This window comes from Orcinus orca, chromosome 19 (genome assembly GCF_937001465.1).
Source record: "Orcinus orca chromosome 19, mOrcOrc1.1, whole genome shotgun sequence".
NCBI classification, from domain to species: Eukaryota; Metazoa; Chordata; class Mammalia; order Artiodactyla; family Delphinidae; genus Orcinus; species Orcinus orca.
Window position 1 is genome coordinate 18,870,252 of NC_064577.1, and position 13,498 is coordinate 18,883,749.

Below are 13,498 nucleotides of genomic sequence, written 5' to 3' on the forward strand. Positions count from 1 at the left end.
ATTGGTTCAATGTGTGAGACCCACCCATAGGGTATGAAGGATTCCGAGATGAGAAAACTTGAGAACTGCCCCGCTGGTCCGACCTCAGGCCGGTGGAAGAAGCCACACCCAGGAGGCCAGACCTTATTTGCACTGTGCTTGTTTGAATGAAGGTAGGTTTGATTCCACATGGTGCTCTATCCTTGCTGGGGGTCTTCGGCCTTTCCCTCACCTCTCTGGGCCTCTGTGCCTTCTGTAGAAATGGAGATCATGATTCTTCAGAAACAGGTGGTGGCAGAGAGGGTTCGCTGGCACGGGAGACATTTGGTAGTGCAGTCGGAAGGTCTGGATGATGTATGATGAAGAGGCTGGAGAGCTAGTTTTCTTTGGTTTAATTACAAAGACAGACCCGCCCTAATCATCTCCCAACTAAGGCTGCCCTCAGGGTACAAATCAGCGGCTTTGCGTGCAGGCCCTGGGCTTGTGTGCAGGGGCTCCTCCTTAGAGGCGAGAGGCTTTGTTTAGAGTCGTGCTGTAATCACCAGGTGTGGGGAGAACTGCTGATCCGAGGTCTTCAGCCAGCACAGGAGGAAGTGAGCGTTCTGTCCCGAGCGCAGGGCGCCAGGCCACCTCCTCTGCCTCTGGGAGCCCCCGTCTGAGGTCAGCGGCACAGCTGGCGGGCCAGCCTCTCGGGAAGGAAGCTCGAGGAGGCTGGGAGCCTCTCTCAAAGGAAGCAAGAAGCAGAACCACAGGCAACAAGGACCAAGACTGTGCACGGGGTCTCGGAGCAGAAAAGCAGAGGTCAGCGGAACTAGATGCAAAGCCCAAGACACAGGCGAGGTCAGCCCAGCATGGGAGGTGTTGGTAGGAAGTGGATGGGGGAGCAAGCGGCCCTGCTGTCATCCCCCAGGGGACTCACCACACCTGATCTCATGAGCCCCGAGGGCCAGGGTGTCAGATTCAGGGACAGTTCACGTTAATCAAGCTCCCACAGGCTGTAACACACAAATACAGGTCAGAAGCCCTCTTAACTGATTTCTGAGGAAAAGTTCAACTGTCAAAAAGTAAACCAAGGACTTCCCTGGTGGCATAGTGGTTAAGAATCCGCCTGCCAATGCAGGGGACACAGGTTCAAGCCCTGGTCCGGGAAGATCCCACATGCTGTGGAGCAACTAAGCCAGTGTCCCACAACTCCTGAGCCCGCGAGCCACAACTACTGAGCCCGCGTGCCACAACTACTGAAGCCCGCACACCTAGAGCCTGTGCTCTGCAACAAGAGAGGCAACCGCAATGAGAAGCCCGCGCACCACAATGAGGAATAGCCCCTGCTCGCCGCAACTAGAGAAAGACCGCGCACAGCAACGAAGACTCAACGCAGCCAAAATTTAATTAATTAATTAAAAAAAAAAAGTAAACCAAAAAGAGCATTTGACACAATCCAACATGCCTTCACGATAAAAACTCAGCAAAATAAGCTACGAGGACATATTGTACAGCACACAGAATATAGCCAATATTTTACAATAACTATAAATGGAGAATAACATTTAAAAATTGTGAATCACCGTATCGTACACCTGTAACTTATATAATATTGTACATCAACTAGACTTCAATTTAAAAAAAAAAAAAACGCTCAGCAAAGTAGGAAGAGAGGGAAACTTCTCTCAACTCTGATGTTTTTCCAACCCCACAGAATGCACCACAGCAGGGGTGAGCCTCATGTCAACTCTGGGCTCTGGGTGGTGATGACGTGTCCACACAGCTTCATCAGTGGTAACAGATGTACCCTGTGGTGGGGTGTTGATGCTAGGGGAAGCTGTGCGTGCATAGGGGCAGGGGTATGTGGGGAATCTCTGCTTTCTGCCCAATTCTTTAACTGAGATAGAGTTGACGTTTAGCATTGTGTAAGTTCAAGGGGCATGACACGGTGATTTGATGCACTTATATTGCAACATGATTGCCACCGTAGCGCTGGCTAGTTGGCTAACACCGCGGTTGCATCATACAATCATCGTTTCTTCTAGGGGTGGGAACAACTATCTGCTCAGTTTTGCTGCTATGATGTTGTTCTTTCCTTAAAAACTTTACAAAGACTTCTCATCTGCCCCAGGAACCTGTGGGACCCTACAGCCTCCGGCCAGTTTTCCCTGTGACATCATCTCCAATCACTGTCCCGGGTCCACTCAGCCGCAGCCATGCTGGGATACAGGCACACCCCTCCCTCAGGGCTTTTGTACCTGGAATTCCTCCACTCTACATGGATCACAGCCTCACTTCCTTCAGGTCTTGGCTTCGATGTCACCTCAGTGAAGTCATTCCGGGTCACCTTTTCTTAAATTGGGCCCCTCCCCCCATACTTCCTCCCTCCCTCCCAGATTTAGTTCCCTCCTTGGTCCCTGTCACTAGCTAACCTCCTAGCTATTTTGTTTATCCTATTTATGGTCTGTTTCCCCCGCTACAGAATAAGCTCCTCAAGGGTAGGCACTTTTTCCATGTCGTCTTCTCATAAACACTTGTTGGATGAATGAAGAAGTGAAGTGTACAGTGGATGAGAATGCTTGTATCAGGAGATCCTGCAAAGCCACCAGAGAGCCAAAGCCCCAGTGGTACTGAGTGAGCTGGACCAAAGCCAGGGTTACTCTCTGACCTTGGGTAACAGTGTTGGAGGCCCTCACCCATCGAGGCAACTGAAAATCCTAACCCTCTGTCTCCTTGACTCCACTTTTTTACTCTTCCTAGGTTCCCAGCCCCTCTTTGGTTGGCATAGGCTTTCTTTTCTTCCTTCCTTCCTTCCTTCCTTTCTCTTTTTTCTTTCTTTTTCTTTCTTTCTTTCTTTCTTTCTTTCTTTCTTTCTCTCCCCCCACCTCTCTCTCTCCCTCCCTCCCTCCCTCCCTCCCTCCCTCCCTTCCTTCCTTCCTTCCTTCCTTCCTCTCTCTCTTTCTCTTTCTTTCGTTTTCAGGAACTGCCAAAGTTTTCGTGTTTAACAGCACAACTGACCAAGGTCCAAGATGTGAAGTTACCATGTTCAGGAAACATGGGGGGGCAGGGGAGGGAAATCACTCTATAAACTAACTATATAACATGTGCTGAGACAAATGCACGCTTTAGAATATAAAACATGTCCACGCATAGTAGTTGCTGCAAAAAGCCATCTGGCTTCTCTTGGCTTGTGGAAAGTGTGCTCCAGATTCCAGCGTAAATGAGCACCACGCGGCTCTTCTGTGCAGCAGGGTCTTGTCTTCACCATCCAGCTCTTCCCCCCCAGCTTGTATCACGAGGGCTGCGATGTTTTTCTCCGGGTCATCCATGCGACTGCTCATGTCCTCAATTCTTCCAATGATCTGGTTGGACTCGGTCTGCCATTTACCTTGCATCTGTTGCAGGAGCGTCTGCACCACTGAGGTGAGATCCTGCACAGTCTTGGGGTCAGTCTCGGCCACCTCCCTGGTTCCTGGCTTGGTGGTACTGTCTCAGACCGTCACCTCCACTTCTGTGTGTCCCCACAGACTGGCACAGGCCTTCTTAAGAGATGCTCGACTTTACTGCGTCACTGACCCGGAGTCACATTTTTTCTCTACATCTTGCATGAACTCTGCCGTGAGCCACTGTGCTGACTTTGAACTCCAACTCTCAGGGCCAGTCCTCCAGTAAAACGTCTACTATGCCTGCTTCCATCACAGAAGTCCCTGGGCCCAACGTAGCAGACGGAAATAAAAGGAATGCCAGAGACGTCGCAAAACAGAGGTGCTTCACTTAATCCATTATCCCGGGAAAATGAAAGAGCAAATTTTTTTTTTTTTTTTTTCGGTACGCGGGCCTCTCACTGTTGTGGCCTCTCCTGTTGTGGAGCACAGGCTCCGGATGCGCAGGCTCAGCGGCCGTGGCTCACGGGCCCCTCCGCGGCAATGTGGGATCTTCCCGGACCGGGGCACGAACCTGCGTCCCCTGCATCGGCAGACGGACTCTCAACCTCTGCGCCACCAGGGAAGCCCAAAAGAGCAATTTTTAAAAGTAGAGTTTTATTTTTATACCTTAGGAAAAGCTAACTTTCAGATGGATTTAAAAAATTAAATGAAAAAAAAAAAATAAGAACTTCCCAACTAGCACAGGAAACCCAAAGATGGGGGAGGGGGGAAAAGAAATACATGTTTGCAAATTAAAAATGTGAAATGAGGGATACTGTAAACAAAGCAAAGGGTAAATTATGGATTTGGAAAAACAATAGTCTCAAGGCAAATGACAAAAGTGTGTGTATTATATAATTCCATAAAGAACTCTGACACATTCCATTAAAAGAGACAAATCACCAAAGAGCAAATCCAATGGCCTACAGATATGTCCCCCTTAGTTTCCAGGGGAAAACATATTAAAGAAGAATAAAACATCATTTTATTGCCCATAGACTGGGAAAATTAAAGAGGTAGAAATGGAACTGTGGCAGCACTTTAGGAAAGCAATCTGGAAAAATCCATTACATTTAAAAATCCATATACTTAGACCAAGCAATGCCACTCCTGGGAATCTCTTCCAAGAAATAAAAGCACCAATACATAAAGGATTAATGTAATATAGCAGTGTTCATAGTGGCCAACACACACACACACACACACACACACACACACACACACACACACACACACACACACACACACACACACACACACACACACACACACACACACACACACACACACACACACACACACACACACACACACACACACACCAGGGAGCAGTGAATGTCCAACAACAGAGAATGAGTGAATATATGCTGGTGCATCCACACCATGGAATGTTATGTAACCATTAAAAAGGGTTAACCAGCTTTGCTCCAGTTAACTTAAAGGAATTCCATCAGTCAATACCTGAGAAAAGCAAAATTCAGGAAAGTGGGTCATATGATCCCACGTTTGTCAAACTGACATACAGGAAGGGTGTTTTCCACATACATGTTTATAAGCAACGGTCTATATATATTTGTATATGACAGTCATTGCATGGGGAAAATCTGTAATAGGTTGCTGACATGGGTCTCATGGGAGGAGAGGAAGTGAGAGGTGAACGCAGATAAAAGGCAAACAAGAAAGAGGGGAGGAAAGCGGGGGCCCCAATAGCATAGCACCATTTATACTTTCCTGAAACCTACATACGTGAACACACAACTGAACTTCAACATAGTTTAAAATAGACACACTACCAATATCCCTCTCACTCTCTAAAATTGTAAACAGATCGAGCAAGAGACTACGAGTATCTCTGCCAAGACTGGATGTCCCTTGTATTTTCAAGTTTGTCTACACTAATATGCCGTAGCTTTTGTTACAAGTAAAGGTAATATTAGAGGGGCCTTCCCTGGTGGCACAGTGGTTAAGAATCCACCTTCCAATGCAGGGGACACAGGTTCGAGCCCTGGTCTGGGAAGATCCCACATGCCATGGAGCCACGAAGCCTGTGCACCACCACTACTGAGCCCTCATGCCACAACTATTGAAGCCCACACGCCTAGAGCCCGTGCTCCACAACAAAGAGAAGCCCCTGCTTGCCGCAACTAGAGAAAGCCCACACGCAGCAACAATGACCCAACGCAGCCAAAAATAAATAAATAAATGTATTTTTTTAAAAAAAGGAAGTTTGAAGATAATATTAGAAACAAGAAAATCAGGGGAGGTTCCCTAATACCCACCAACACCCTGTCGTGGCCTGTGTAGCTGTACCAAATCCCGTCTGGCCTCAGCCCCTCTCCCTGCTTTACCTCCTGCGTGTTCCCCGACAGCTCCCAAACCTCTCTCCCATCCAGGTGCTAAACAAAGGCTTGTTGAATGAAGACCTGCTGTGTGCCCCCTCCACTCTCCCGGCTCCGCCTCCGTCATCCCCTGCCCACTCCCTGCACCAGCCGCCCTGGCTTAGTCACCGTAGCTGGACCTGCACGCGGGGAACCCTTCCTCACGTGCACCCGACTCACTTTCCTGATTCACCTGAAACACCGCAGCCTCACCTGACTCCAGATTCGAGGAGCTGCTTCTCGTGCTATCTCGTTCTGCTCTCAACAGATCGCCCGGCTTGTGGAAGCCCCAGCCGGCGCAGGACAGGTAAATCGAGAGACAAGATGTATTCATTCAACAAATTGAGGCTTTACTGTGTATCAGGCCCTTTTCTAGGCCTGGAGGCTAGAGCAATAAATCTCTACGTCCCAGTGGGGAACACAAATGGGGAACACGGGCGAGAAGGAGGTGAGGGGCCACACGGACGGAAGAGGGCTCCCGGCCGAGGGAACAGCAGAGGCAAAGGCCTTGATGGGAGACATGGGAGACATCCAGGAGGGACTGGAGAACCCCGGAGAGCCTTCCTGGAGGGGGCGTCTGGGCTGGGCCTTTGAGAGAGAACAGAGTCATGCCAGGCAGGATTAGGACAGCAGTGTGAAGGGGCGGGTGGGCTTGGGAAATGACTGGTCCATGGCACATCTGGAGCTGGTTTGTGGTGGGTAACGATGAGAAACAGGGACCTCCCTGGGGGTCCAGTTGTTAAGACTCCACAATCCCAATGCAGAGGGCATGGGTTTGATCCCTGGTCAGGGAACTAAGATCCCGCATGCCCCACGGCACAGTCAATAAAATAAAACAGAATAGAATAAAATAAAATATAAAATAAACAAAGCAGGAATGCATCAGGATCCAGGTCTCCTGACTCAGGGTCTGGGGCTGCCGCAGCCTCTGAGGGAACCCAGAGAACAAAACCACTACCCACGTCCCCAAATTAACTTCCACCGATTTTCAAATCACCATCTGTCCAACCAGTTGCCAGGAAGCTGTGGTTCCTGAGGGCTGCTCCTCGTGGCTTCAGAGGTGAGGCAACTGGTCCTCCTCCAGTGACACCAGCCCCAGAGGATGTCCCTGGGCTGTAGAATGCAGCTTATGACCTGCCAGGAGGAGGTTACGACCGTCCTATTACACTCACCAAATGGATAAAAAGACTGACACCACCAGGTACTGGTGAGAATGCAAAGCAACAAACGCATACTCAGCTGGTGAGTGCGACTGGTCCAACCACCCTGGAGTCCACTTTAGTCAGTGCTGAGATGTGCCCTGCGGCCCAGCGACTCCACTGCTGGGTGTGAACCAAACAGAAACGTATGCACATGGTCACCAAAGTCCACATACACCAGACACGGCCTGGGTGCTTATCAAGAGCAGAACGGAGAGGTAACTCGAGGTTTCTTCACATCGTAGGACCTTGAGTAGCAGCCAGAAGGAGCGGATGCCCGCAGACAACAAACTGAATGTTTCTCTCATGCCCGTAATGCCCAGGAAGGAAGTCAGACAGAAACCAGACAGAACTCAGTCCACAACCGAGATAGTATTACTCTCTTGGGGTCAGTGACTAGATGGGGCACGAGAGGGTCTCTAAGTGAATCCAGCTCACCCCAGCTGGTCAAGCCATGACCCGGGAGAGGCCCCAGACATTCATTCCAGTCGGACTGTGCCGGATCCTCCAGCCCCACCTGAGCCTTTCCTGATGCGCCCCGCCGGAACTCCTGACCCACAGAAGCCTCAACAATTGACAAAAACAAGCAAACAAAAAAGGGGTCTTGTTTGAAGTCACTACGTTTTTCAAGAGAGCAATTGATTATCGAAACAATTTTCATCCTTGAGGGGCTGCTGAAGACAGGGACCAAATCTTTCTTGTATTCAAAGTGATGTTAAGAACATTTAATACTATTTAATACAAACAATACTGTATGTTAATATACAAATAAATAATTTTAATCATTCTTTTTTATTCTCTAAGTAAACTAAACAACATGTAACATTAAAGCCTCTTACCAACGCATGTAAGATGCAACATGCATTACTTATTTAATTACTTTGATAATTCCTGAATAATTTAATATTTTGAAATCGTTGGGTGATTATTTCTCTGATGTGGCTGTCACTAGTTAGATGAGGGCTCGGTCTGAAACATGATTTAACAGTAGGGAACTACAGTAAACTCTTCTTGAGACTTCTCCGTGAAATTTGAAGTCGTAAGGTGTTTCAGCATTCTTAATTTCAGAATAATTTCAGTATTCGTAATAAGTAGTGAATGTCTCTTGATATTAACTATGCTGTTCTTGGCTCTGAATCTTTCTTAATCCTTGTAATAATCTCAGAGATTTTAAAATATAGTCAACATCTTTATCATCAAGTATATATAAAATAAGTCATTAGTGTGTCTAATTAGTTGGCATAATTTTGTTAGTTTTTGTTCATCTTCAATCCATGAGGCTAAAACATCATGTGGATGAGTTTCCATTTAGTAAATGAAAAGATTTAAAAGTTTACTCTAATTTTCACTTTTGTCATTAGATAATAAGTTCATTATCATAGAATTAAACAATCTAAAATTCTCTCTTGGAATTGATACTTTGTTTTATTTCTGATAGTATGCCATATCTCTTTATTTCTCTTTCTTCCACTCACTTTTCAGAGTTTCCCTTACTTAGTTTTCTTTTTAAATAAATTTATTTATTTAATTTATTTATTTTTGGCTGTGTTGGGTCTTTGTTGCTGCACGCGGGCTTTCTCTAGCTGCGGCAAGTGGGGGCTACTCTTTGTTGTGGTGCACGGGCTTCTCATTGCGGTGGCTTCTCTTGTTGTGAAGCACGGGCTCTAGGCACGAGGGCTTCAGTAGTTGTGTCTTGCGGGCTCTAGAGTGCAGGCTCAGTAGCTGTGGTGCATGGGCTTAGTTGCTCCATGGCATGTGGGATCTTCCTGGACCAGGGCTCGAACCCGTGCCCCCTGCATTGGCATTCAGATTCTTAACCACTGACTGCACCACCAGGGAAGCCCCCCTTACTTAGTTTTATGTGTTCAGTCACTTTTTATCATTGGCTCAATTAATCCAGCAGTTCTCAAACTTTTGTCTCAAGAGACGAGCCCCCTGACATGTTTACTGTATTAAAAATTAAAACTAAAATGTTAAAAATATGTTTATTCTTAGTTTATTTAAAAACACAATAATAAGCCCATTATAAATGAACATAAATAACATATTATTATGAAAAATAGCTATATTTTCAAAAACAGATTTAGTGAGAAAATGATTCTGCATCATCAGTGCCAATATTGACACAATAAAAAAGGCAATTCATATCTCTGTGTTTTTATGAAAAGAGTTGTGAACTCACCAGAACCTCTGAAAGTGTCTCAGAAGATTTCAGGATACCACACTTTGAGGACCAGTGAAATGATCTACAAGCTTCAACAATATCTTGTAAAGATATTGCCTTTTCTATTATAACACATAATAGATAATGTATAATATCATTTATTAAATCCAAACTCCTAAAATTTTTCATTTTTATTATTTATCTAGCCACTCCCATTTTACAATTTTTATTAAACTCTATAGAGCAGGATTGATAGAATTTTTAAACTGCTTTGTCATCCTAGGATAACAGGCTGCCTATCAAGTTTTAAGTCTTCATCCAAGTTCCATTATTTCAATCCCAGCTTTCAGATATTTTATTTCATTCTCCCTACTGTTTATTTGACATGTGCTAGTAAATATAAAATCTATGAAGGGAAGACTTAAAGCAAGTTAACTGATTTGCAAATTTGTTTCTGTATTTGGCTATTTGGCTGAAATGCTAGACTTTCTCCGAAGCATAACACCGAGCACTGTCTGTACAAAATCCATTAAAATTTTCACATAAATATTTATGATTGAAACCATTTTTATTGAGCACTGACCATCAAATTTAATGTATGATTTTAGATGTTGTTCTACTAGCTCCACATAACCCGCAAGGCCCACTAAACGATCTTCCAAGTGTTCAGTTTTGCAGTTTAAGTATAGTACAGTCAACCCTCTATATCCGCGAATGCACAGTTGGTTGAATCCGAGAACGCGGAATCCGTGGATGCGAAATCTGTGGATACGGAGTGCCCGCTGAACTACCCATTTTATGTAATGACTTGAGCATCTGCGGGTGGGTCCTGGAACCAATCCGCCATGGATACGGAGGGACAACTGTGTTACTTGTTTATGGGGCCTACAGCCAGATGGGGAAAATTCGTGAGCACTCTGGGAACTAGTGACTGCACGGCGCTAGAAGCCTGGCGGGCCTTGCAGATCCGGGTGGAGAATGCCTTGGAGGCCCGCAGGGCCAGGGGAAGGCCACGTGGTGGGGGTGTGCAGTGGAGGAGTGCTTCTTCCACAGTGAGCACCTCCGCGAATAAAAGGCTCACTGTTTGGACCTTCACCCACCAACGTCGTGGACCCAGCAACTGACTTGGAGCTAGATGAGACAGAAAACTCCCTTGGGAGCTCACGACCAAGGAGTGTGGTGTGGCTGGGGAGGATGGCGAGCCAGCCTCTGCAGACCAGTCCCACCACCTCCAGAGGGTGATGGGGCTGCTCGGAGGGAAGTGGGCTCCCCATCTCCCAAAGGAAGTGCAGGGTCAGAGCCTCAGAGCGTAGGCCCGCCAGAGAGACTGACCAGGGTGAGGGTGATGTGGACCCCCAGCGGAGATGGAGTCACAGCTACAGGTGGGGTCTGCCCCTGGCCTGAACCCTCGGGTCCCCACTCCCAGACTATTAAGGAAGAGGAGATGATGGAGGATGGCCGGCTCATTGTGCAGAGAGAAAAATGAGGGGGCTGGAAATGGTTGGGGCCCTTGTTTGCTGGTTGTCTGAGACTCCTTTGTAGGAGTTTTCTGGAGGATTGTGGCCCTCTGGACTGGTTACCGACCCCCGCAACCCTTTCCCCATCCCCTGTCCAGCCTCCTCCAGGGGAGGAAGGGCCTGGTCTTGGGGTGGTGGGACCCCACTCACATCACCCCCTTGGGCCTTAAGTTACTGAGTGATGAGGCCTGGTTTCCCAGCGCAGCCCTCTTGGGTGCAGTCAGTGTGATGGGCGAGGCATGGGGTGTGGGTGGGGCCGGAGGGGAGCTAACCCTGGCTGGAGACAGTGGGCAGGTGGATTGTGAGGGGAGGGGACCAGCAGAGGACCAGTTCTCAGCGCCAGGGAACCAAACTCGGGCTGGGTTGGGAACGGTGAGATGAGCATGCAGACAGAAGGGAGACGCTGTAGGTCCCCTACGTTCGAAGGGGTTCTGTTCCGAGAGCACGTTTGTTAAGTCCAATTTGTTCGTAAGTCCAACAAAGTTAGCCTAGGTACCTGACTAACACAATCGGCTATATGGTACTGTACTGTAATAGGTTTATAATACTTTGTGCACCAGTATATTATGTCTGCTGAAATAAATATAGGTTCTAGGGATCCAAAGAAATCATAAAGACCACGCATAATATTGATCTCAGTTTTAACAAATGTGGTCACAGTGAAGTAATTGGATTAAAAAGATGATGTCTGATTTTTATCTGTCAATCAATATCTATAATATCTAAAGTACATTCCTATTCAAAATTCTTCAGAGTGAAAATGGGTCTGGTGAACCCAGAGGCAGGACAGGAATAAAGACGCAGACGTAGGGAACGGACTTGAGGACAAGGGGAGGGGGAAGGGTAAGCTGGGACGAAGTGAGAGAGTAACATGGACATATATACACTACCAAATGTAAAATAGGTAGCTAGTGGGAAGCAGCCGCATAGCACAGGGAGATCAGCTCGGTGCTTTGTGACCTCCTAGAGGGGTGGGATAGGGAGAGTGGGAGGGAGACACAAGAGGGAGGAGAGATGGGGATATATGTGTGCATATAGCTGATTCCCGTTGTTATACAGCAGAAACTGACACAGCATCGTAAAGCAATTATACTCCAGTAAAGATGTTAAAAAAAAATTCTTCAGAGTGAAATTATTTTATGGCTTTAAATATAATTTTTTTTTTTTTTTTTTTTTGCGGTACGCGGGCCTCTCACCGTTGTGGCCTCTCCCGCTGCAGAGCACAGGCTCCAGACGCGCAGGCTCAGCGGCCATGGCTCACGCGCCCAGCCGCTTCACGGCATGTGGGATCCTCCCGGACCAGGGCACGAACCCGAGTCCCCTGCATCGGCAGGCGGACTCTCAACCACTGCGCCACCAGGGAAGCCCTAAATATAATTTTTAAAGAAATATTTTATTCTAAGTTCTGCACTAGTACCAAAGAAATGAACACTTCTATTTTTTACTAGTACTGTACTCTATACAGTACTGCACAGTAAAGTACACAAAAGCACAACCACTTGTAGAGGATGCCTGCACGTGAAAATGTACCCCAGACGTGAACTAACGTAATGTGATTGGACACACGAACACACGTTCGCATCTTTGAAAGTTGCAACTTTGAAAGTTCGTATGTAGGGGACTTACTGTAGTTGAAGACGCGAACCAAAGTAACAGTGGAGCCCGCCCACCTTCCAGCCCTGCTCCCATAAACACACACACACAGGGCAGCTCTCACCCTGCCCAGAACTCAGAACATCCCAGGAACACACGCTTCCCGCAGCTTGGCCTCCAGCCCTGGGTTCCCTCAGGAAGCCTAAAACCTTGGCTACGTGGTGAGCTTGCAGGATCTGGATTTGTTTTCTGTCTCCTCCAACCTCTCTCCAAATCTTCATCCCATCCAAGTTCAGGGATGAGGCTTAAAACCTTAATAAATAGTATCTTATTGTTTAATCTGTGTCTGGACCTGTGAGCAGCCCTGGAATCAGCCTTCTGGGAGTTCAGCCGGGGGCCCGTTCCTGGGCCCATGCCAGCAGCCTGGGACGTGTGGGCAGACAGACAGACAGACGAACAGAGCACAGCGGTGCTCTGAACATTTCCAAGATAAACTGTATTTCTCTTTAAAAACAAAGCAAAGCAAAACTACTTGTCTGTGAAACTTGTCGTTGATAACGATAGAAACTTCACAGCCTGACTCATACGTTTTCCAAAGTTGTAGTCTGTGGTCGCCTAGGAGATGCGCCACCCAGACTCCCCTGGGAGGAAGGACGTGCTGTCCAGCTGGGGAAAGACTGTCAGTCCCCAGTTGTCTGCTCCTCCAGGACCTCAGCCTGAGAGCAGCCTGGCCACCTGGGGTCATGCCCTCCAGGGCAGCCCTGGCAGGTGATGGGTGAGCTGGGCTTTTTGGGCTCAACTCCAGAGCTTTCTGCTGGGGTGGCCCAGGCGTGGTCAAGCCTGCATCAGGGTTCTCCCTGTGCCAGTCACTGATGTCCTTCCTGTCCCTGTCCTTCCTGTCACCGGTGTCAATCCCTAATGAGCATCTCCATTCCAACTCCAGGTCAGCATCTGTTTCTGCAGAACCCAGCTGGGACAGCTGTTTTCTCCTTTCAGTAGGTATGTGATTTACAAGAGGGAGCAAAAAACCTAGGCTGCAATTACACATTGATGTGGATCTTATTCTTGTCTAAAGTTGTAGTAAATCCATCATGGTTGAAGACATGTTATTCTTTTTAAACCACGAAGTAGATTCTGTTTAAGAAGTTGTGTTTTTTTTTGTTTGTTTTTTTTGCGGTATGCAGGCCTCTCACTGCTGCGGCCTCTCCCGTTGCGGAGCACAGGCTCCGGACGCGCAGGCTCAGCGGCCATGGCTCACGGG

The 13,498-nt window shown here is 47.5% G+C and overlaps 1 pseudogene; it reads left to right on the forward strand.

Moving 5' to 3' along the window:
* The first annotated feature begins 10,262 nt into the window (after nucleotides 1-10,262).
* Nucleotides 10,263-10,613, forward strand: LOC117200276 (pre-rRNA-processing protein TSR2 homolog; annotated as a pseudogene).
* The last annotated feature ends 2,885 nt before the right edge of the window (nucleotides 10,614-13,498 follow it).